General features: G+C 36.2%; 1 non-coding gene across 1 annotated transcript; it reads right to left on the bottom strand.

Annotated features, from left to right (window-relative positions):
* Positions 1-7,035: 7,035 nt before the first annotated feature.
* LOC148211462 (small nucleolar RNA R71) lies at positions 7,036-7,142 on the bottom strand. Its single transcript, XR_015791175.1, has one exon. It is a non-coding gene; the product is annotated as a small nucleolar RNA R71 (small nucleolar RNA).

Below are 7,142 nucleotides of genomic sequence, written 5' to 3'. Positions count from 1 at the left end.
TTCATTTCTTGTAAGTTACAAGTCTTTTCATTTGCTTAAGACTTTTCATATGGCTTGCTAGGATGGCTATATATAGCCTTGAGATGTCTTGTTGTAACACAATTTGAAATTGAATGAAAAGTGAGTTTTCTCATTAGCTTGGTTGAGAGCTTTATCTCCCATTTCTTGTGTAATTTCTTGTGTCTTTAGAATTTGCATGTTAGGATCATTCAAGTGGTGTTGATCATGCCTCTTGTGGAGTGATTCGAATCACGAGTTTAGAAACAAGTTTTCTCTACTCTTGATATTGATCATCAAGGTAATCTGTTCTAAAACTTTTCCTTGGGTTGATTCCATACTTGTTTTCGGGGTTTTTGGGATTGAGTTCTATGGGTCTTGTTCGTTAGCAAGGTTCTTAGATCCAACTCTCAAGGGTTTCTTAACAAAATTTGTCATTGGCAAAGCAACTTTAGAGAAGTCTTGGATAAACCTGCGATAAAATCTTGCATGTCGAAGAAAATAACGTACTTTCCTAACATTGGTAGGGTATGGTAAGTTTGTAATGACATCTATTTTGCTTTATCAACCTCTATTCCCCAGGAAGGAATCACATGTCCTAATACAATGCCCTGGGTAACCATGAATGACACTTTTCATAATTTAACACTAAATTAGTTTCGATGCATCTTTTCATGACTTTAGTTAAAATATCTAAGCATTCATCAAATGATTCTTCAAACATTGTAAAGTCATCCATAAACACTTCAATGCATTTTTCAATATATTCAGAAAAAATGCTCATCATGCATCTTTGAAATGTTTTGGGGCATTACAAAAACCAAATGACATTCGCCTATAAGCATATGTCCCGTATGGATAAGTGAATGTAGTCTTTTTTTGATCTTTTTGTGCAATAGGAATTTTATAAAAACCTAAAAACCATCGAGAAAATAGAAAAATGGTTTCCCTGCTAGTCGTTCAATCATTTGGTCGATGAAAGGTAGAGAAAAATGATCTTTTTTACTAACTTGATCTAGTTTCCTAAAATCACTACACATCTTCCAACCATTTTGTACACGCATTGGTAGAAGTTCATTGTTGTGATTCCTTACCATAGTGATTCCGGTTTTCTTTGGTACAACATGAATCGGACTTACCCATTCACTGTCAGAAATTGGATAGATGATACCTGCATTCAACAGTTTTAGTATTTCTTTCATTACCACCTCTTTCATAGTTGGATTCAACCTTCTTTATATTTCTCTCATCCAGTTTTGTTTCATCCTCCAACAAAATTCTATGCATGCAAATTGACGAGCTAATATCTTTGATGTCAGCTAAGGTCCACCCAATTGCTACCTTGTACTGCTTCAAAGGTTTTAATCAACTTTTCTTCTTGTTCCAATTTTGGTGTGTGCACAATAGAATTTAAGATTTTATTATTTCGGGTAGAAATGTTAGCATCAAAGTTTAACATCTTTCTTTATCAATTTCATCTTCAACTTCAACTAGAGATTGTTCAGCTAATTTGTGCAAATGATCATCATTATATTTGGTAAATGCATCCTGCATAATTGAATCAATTACATCAATTTGACAAAGTGAGTGTTCATCATTGGGATATTATTTCATAGCATCAAAAATATTAAATTTAACAATTTCTTTATCAAAATCTACTAAGAGCGTTCCTTTGTCAACATCAATCTTTGTCTTAGCTATATTCATGAATGGCCTCCCTATCAAAATAGAAGCAAATTTAGATTAGGGATTACTGTCCATATCTAATATGTAAAAGTCGACAGGGAATATTAGTTCGTTGACTTGTACTAAGACATCCTCAACAACTCCAAGCGGATGAATAAAAGATTTATCAACGAATTGGATCACAACACCAATTTTTTGCAAGTCATTTAATTTAAGCTCTTGATAAACAAAATATGGCACGACATTAATGGAAGCTCCAAAATCTAACATAGCATGCTCAATTCTTTTGTTTCCAATTACACAAGGTAATGAAAACATATTTGGATCTTTGCATTTTTCTGGCATATTTTTTTGTAATATGGTTGATAGATTTTCACTTACCACTACCTTGTTTTTCTGTTTTGCTCTCTTTTTGTTTGTACACAATTCCTTGAAGAATTTTGCATACTTTGGAATTTGCTTAATAGCATCCAAAAGAGGGATATTTATTTCTACCCTTCTGAAAGTATCCAAGATCTCATTTTTGTGTTCACCCGCTTTTTGCTTGGCTAACCTGCTTGGAAAAGGGGGTGATGGAGTGTAAGATTGAAAAGATAAAGGTGGATCGAAATTTACCCAACTCTATGCTTTAGATAAATTGTCTTCTTCCTTTTCCTCCCTTAACTCACCCTCTTTCTGAGGGATTGAAGTAATTTATTTTCCGCTACTAGTCATTATTGCACTAACATTCTCCTTTGGATTTACTTCCGATTGCGAGGGTAACCTTCTAGAATTTTGAGCTTCTAACTTACTAACTAATGTAGCCTTGGTTTCCCAAATTTTGCATGTCATCCATTGTTTCCTGTTGAAACTGAAGAGCACTATTAGCAAGATTTTAACAATTTCCTATAGAGATGTACCTGAGTTTGAAGCTTGAGTTTGCATAGGAGGTGGAGGTGGTCTTATGAAGGTTTGATTTCCATAGCTTAGATTTGGGTGGTCTCTCCATCTAATGATTGGCGTATGGATCATAGTTTCTTTGTGGAGGACCAGGAAATCTCCCTATAGCATTGGCCTCATGAATGGAATGTTGTTGAAATTGAGGGAATATTTTTGTAGGATGTCCTTGAAGTGCATACATTTCACGTGTCTTTTCTCCTACAACAATTTGACGAACTAGAGACGTGACATAGACTTATTGCATAAAACACGGTCGTAGACATAAGTCCTCTGACCCATAAATGAAAACGAGTTAGATAAATATTTTATAGAATTGTAATCACGCATAGAAATATGATTATAGGTTACCCTAGGCTCTGCAGCAACCAAAAGCGGTTCGTGAAATAGTAGAACTCATATCTCCAAGTAAAGCCAGATTGTGGCTAGCGCAATTTTCCCAAAGTGTGTATCTTTCATAATTCTCAATCAAAACTAAGGTAGAAAGCAGAGTAGTTGTGTTTTATAACATTGCTTGATATTTGAAACTCAAACAACAACATTTGTCACCATTTTCTTCATAAACAACAATTGATTTTTTTTTAACCATTTCACTTTATTACTTGATTTTGAAAGCACAAGTCCCTGAGGATTCGACTTTGGATTACTCCCAACCACAAATAGGGCTAACTGCATTACCTATATACTCTTCCAAGTCATACAAGAGTAAGAAAATTGATAAGAGTGGCCAACAAAAATCAGTACGATGGGAAATATAATAACAGCTCTATTTATCAACAAATGTAATCACACTAGAGGTCACTCTTCGCAACTACAACATAGAATATCCCCCGAAAATGGTGTTCAGTGAAGGGATCAAATCCCATAGCAGAAGTGTGTGAATGGTTGTGCTTTGATTTTATTTTAGAAATAAAAGAACGAAAAGACACAAGCTCTGTAAAATGGGAGTAGAGAAGCCTACCTTTGAAGACACTTCTTCAAAAAAGACGGTGTCGAGCCTGAACGCCACGAAAAAGCCTTCCCTGCTATTCTCTTGGCAAGGACCAGATTGTGGGAATCGACTTTTGAAAGTGAGGGAAGTTTGAATTTGAGAGAGAGAGCTAACTTTTCAGAGCGTTGTGGTTTTATTTTTCGACAAAAATCACCAAAAACCATCAACCCCACCAAAATTGTAACAACTCGTATTTTGTAATATGGTCATTCTAACAATAATGCAGAAGCATAAACAAATAAACACTATACCAAAGGAAAAACTTCTTTATTTAATTTGATACTATGAAAAAAAAAATGGGGACAAGTCCAATTTTGAAACATAAACCTATACTATACTAAAGCCAAATAATAACTAGCAGAACTAACTATGTTCTCATAATGATATGAATCAATTTGTGATCAATTACAAGAAGCAAAGCAAAGAAGATTCAAGAGGCTTTCATATTACATCTTCAAAGGCTGGCTAATGCACACGAGGAGACAAAGATTTCTGAGGCCAAAATTCTTTACAATGTTAATTTAATGAGTCAAGAAGAGAATGGAGCAAAGATGGCATGGAAAAGTTGTCTATTTTGAGAGATGGCACGGAGGACAAAAGAAGTGTGCAAATTTGTGAACAGGTGCCTTTGCAGATTGCACCTCTTGGGAATTTGTGATGTCAAAACTTATCAAATCTCATCCAAACGTAAAGCGCCTCCTACATGTGATTTCCAAGACAATTTAAAGCAATTCTACGTTTTTGGATTCACATTTAGTTGTCTAGTTTGATGTGCAATCATATTTTAATTTGCATGTCTTATTTTTTACAATTTGCATTAAATAGGATTTGAAAGACTTTTGGTGTTCCTCATATTGAACGACCCTTTGGCCTATTTAAAGGCTTGTAATCACCTTGTTTTGGCAGATTAAACGTATTGAAATTCAAGAACTTTTTTTCCTTAACATTTTTGGTGTTGTTTCTTTCAAATCTTGCTTTAGGTTTAATGTTAAACCGATTCATTGGATGAGTCTCGATCAAGCTAATTCTGGAGTGAGTCGTCTTAGGATCTAGGAGTGACCTGATTACGCTTGTTTACATGCGTAAAAAGAAGGTTTTAGATGCTGTTTTTACTATGTTTCAGCTTTGTTTCGGATTTTTCTCGATCGTTTGAGTTCCAATTCATGCAAAATTCATATACTATGGTTTGTCGATGGCTTATGTTGTATTTATGACATTTTAGGACCATTTGGGAGTGCAAATTAATCAAAAGAAGCGAAAAGACGAAAAAACACCTCAGGAGGCGCCAGGCGCCTGGGAAGCCTGCAGAAAACTGGTTTTCTTCCAACTTTGCCCTTAATGAAACGCGTCTTCCAATGCGTTTTGGTGGTTCCAACCGATGCATACGTGTAGAAGAAGTGTTCCACTATCAATTTGAGCACGATTTGGTTAGTCAAAGGAGTTGGAAATGGGTGATTCACCATCGTTTTAGGACCTACCTAACCAATTCTGCACAGCTATAAATTCCAGCAACTTCTCCACCAAATTCATCAAGCCTTGCTTCCTTCTCTTGATCATTTTTAGTGTTTCTTTGTTGCTTTCTAAGTACTTTTGAGTTGCTTTCATTAGTTACTTTTGGTTTTTAAATCCCGAGCACTTTACATTCTTTTATTGAGCTTGTTTTGTTACCATTTGTACTTAGTCATTTTTCTACTTATTCAAATATATAAAAACCTAGCACTTTGCTTATTCTCTCTTTGCCTTTACTTTATTTTCAGTTAAGAGAGTTGTGTTTTTGGAGGAAAGAGCACGTGACACTCTCCCTTGCTTGAAAGAGAAGGGCGAAGCTCTCAATCTCGATAAAAACTCTCCATTAGTTAACTTTTGTTTTTCACACATGCATTCCACATTCAACCATTTTACTTGCTGTATTTTCTTCAATATGTCTTTCTAAATTCCCGTCTCTAGCCCGGTTATGGATAGTTAGCCTTTTATGTCTAAAAAGGGTTGCTAAGAAGTAGTGTTTTTACTTTCCATTCATTGCTCAACATGTTTTCCCAAAAAGTTAAGATTTAGAGAAGGCCACTGTAAGTCTTAACAAGTCAATACTGAAAAGGTTGCTTATTTGCATTGTTGAGTGGTTAAACCGAGGAGAGGAGCGCCTTAGACATAAGGGTTCCGCTTAAGTAGCCTAGACATAGGACCTTAACCCGAGGTTGCGACTATTTCTATCCTAAAACTAAGATATATCTCATAATAGACATATTAGGGAATGTCTTAGGACTTTGAACTTGCTTAGACATAAGTCAAGTGAAAAGCGTAGTCGTTGGTTCCTAAAGTGAAATGCATATCGTCCTTAGCATATCCTTGATTCTTTGTTGGCTAACTTGAAGTAATTCGGGCTAGGTTTTATTATTCTAAGTCCAAATCCCAAATCCAAACCATTATTTGTGACCACTTCCCATTTTACAAGAATCACTCATTCCAACATTCACTATTCTTTAAAACTTTAGAGTTTGGAAATTGTTTAGAAGTCCTTGAGGATCGATACTTGGATACTCCATCCATTTTATATTACTCTGACAGGTGTGCGCTTGCATCTATATAATTGTTACCACGCTTAGCGCGTGCGTTCAGCATAAACACCCAGTCAAGTTTTTGGCGCCGTTGCCGGGGACTTTAGTTTTAAAATTATTTTCAAATTCTTTTAGTTTTTATTTTTGTGAATTGTTGTTGGGTGTAATTTCCATCCACCGTTTTTGTTCTATATTTTTGGTCGTTTATCTCACAAGGGTAAGTTAAAGTGCATGAGCACAAGATCTTTTCTTCTACCCCTTGACCCTGAGATTGAGCGGACCCTTCGAAAAACTTGAAAGGAGCAAAGACTTCGAAAACAACTAGAAAAGCAAAAAGAGAGAGAAGGTGAAATCAGTCCTGAAAGTGAGGTAGAGAGTACGAGCACATCAATGGCAGATATTCCACCTCGTGATCCGGTTGATCCACCTGCTGTTAACGGTAATATGAGGGATCATGCAAGAAATGATGAATTCAACCATATCCAGATGGCGGACAACAGAGACGTGGCAATGCGAGAATATGCCGCCACGGCTTTTCAGAACTTTGATTCAGGGATAGTCAACCCTATTCCAGCCCACACAAACTTTGAGCTTAAACCAATGATGTTCCAAATGTTGCAGACAATTGGACATTTTGGAGGGCAGGAACATGAGGATCCACATGATCATCTGAAATCATTCATTCAAATTGCAAATGCATTTCGATTACCTGGTATAACAGACGATGCTCTGAGACTAACACTTTTTCCATTTTCTTTGAAGGACCAAGCTAGAGCATGGCTCAATGCATTTCCACCGGGATCCATCACCATATGGGGGTCGTTAGTGGAGAAGTTCTTAACAAAATTCTTCCCACCTACTCGCCACGCTGATATCAGAGAGGAGATCATCTCCTTTAGACAGTATGATCGTGAACCTGTTCACGAGGCGTGGGAGAGATTTAAAGAACTAATCAGGAAATGTCCGAACCATGGCTT

Source organism: Momordica charantia (assembly GCF_013281855.1).
Source record: "Momordica charantia cultivar OHB3-1 chromosome 5 unlocalized genomic scaffold, Mcharantia_2.0 BLBB01000005.1, whole genome shotgun sequence".
NCBI lineage: Eukaryota > Viridiplantae > Streptophyta > Magnoliopsida > Cucurbitales > Cucurbitaceae > Momordica > Momordica charantia.
The sequence above is the reverse complement of the archived record's forward strand: the minus strand, read 5'-3'. Positions and strand labels throughout refer to the sequence as shown.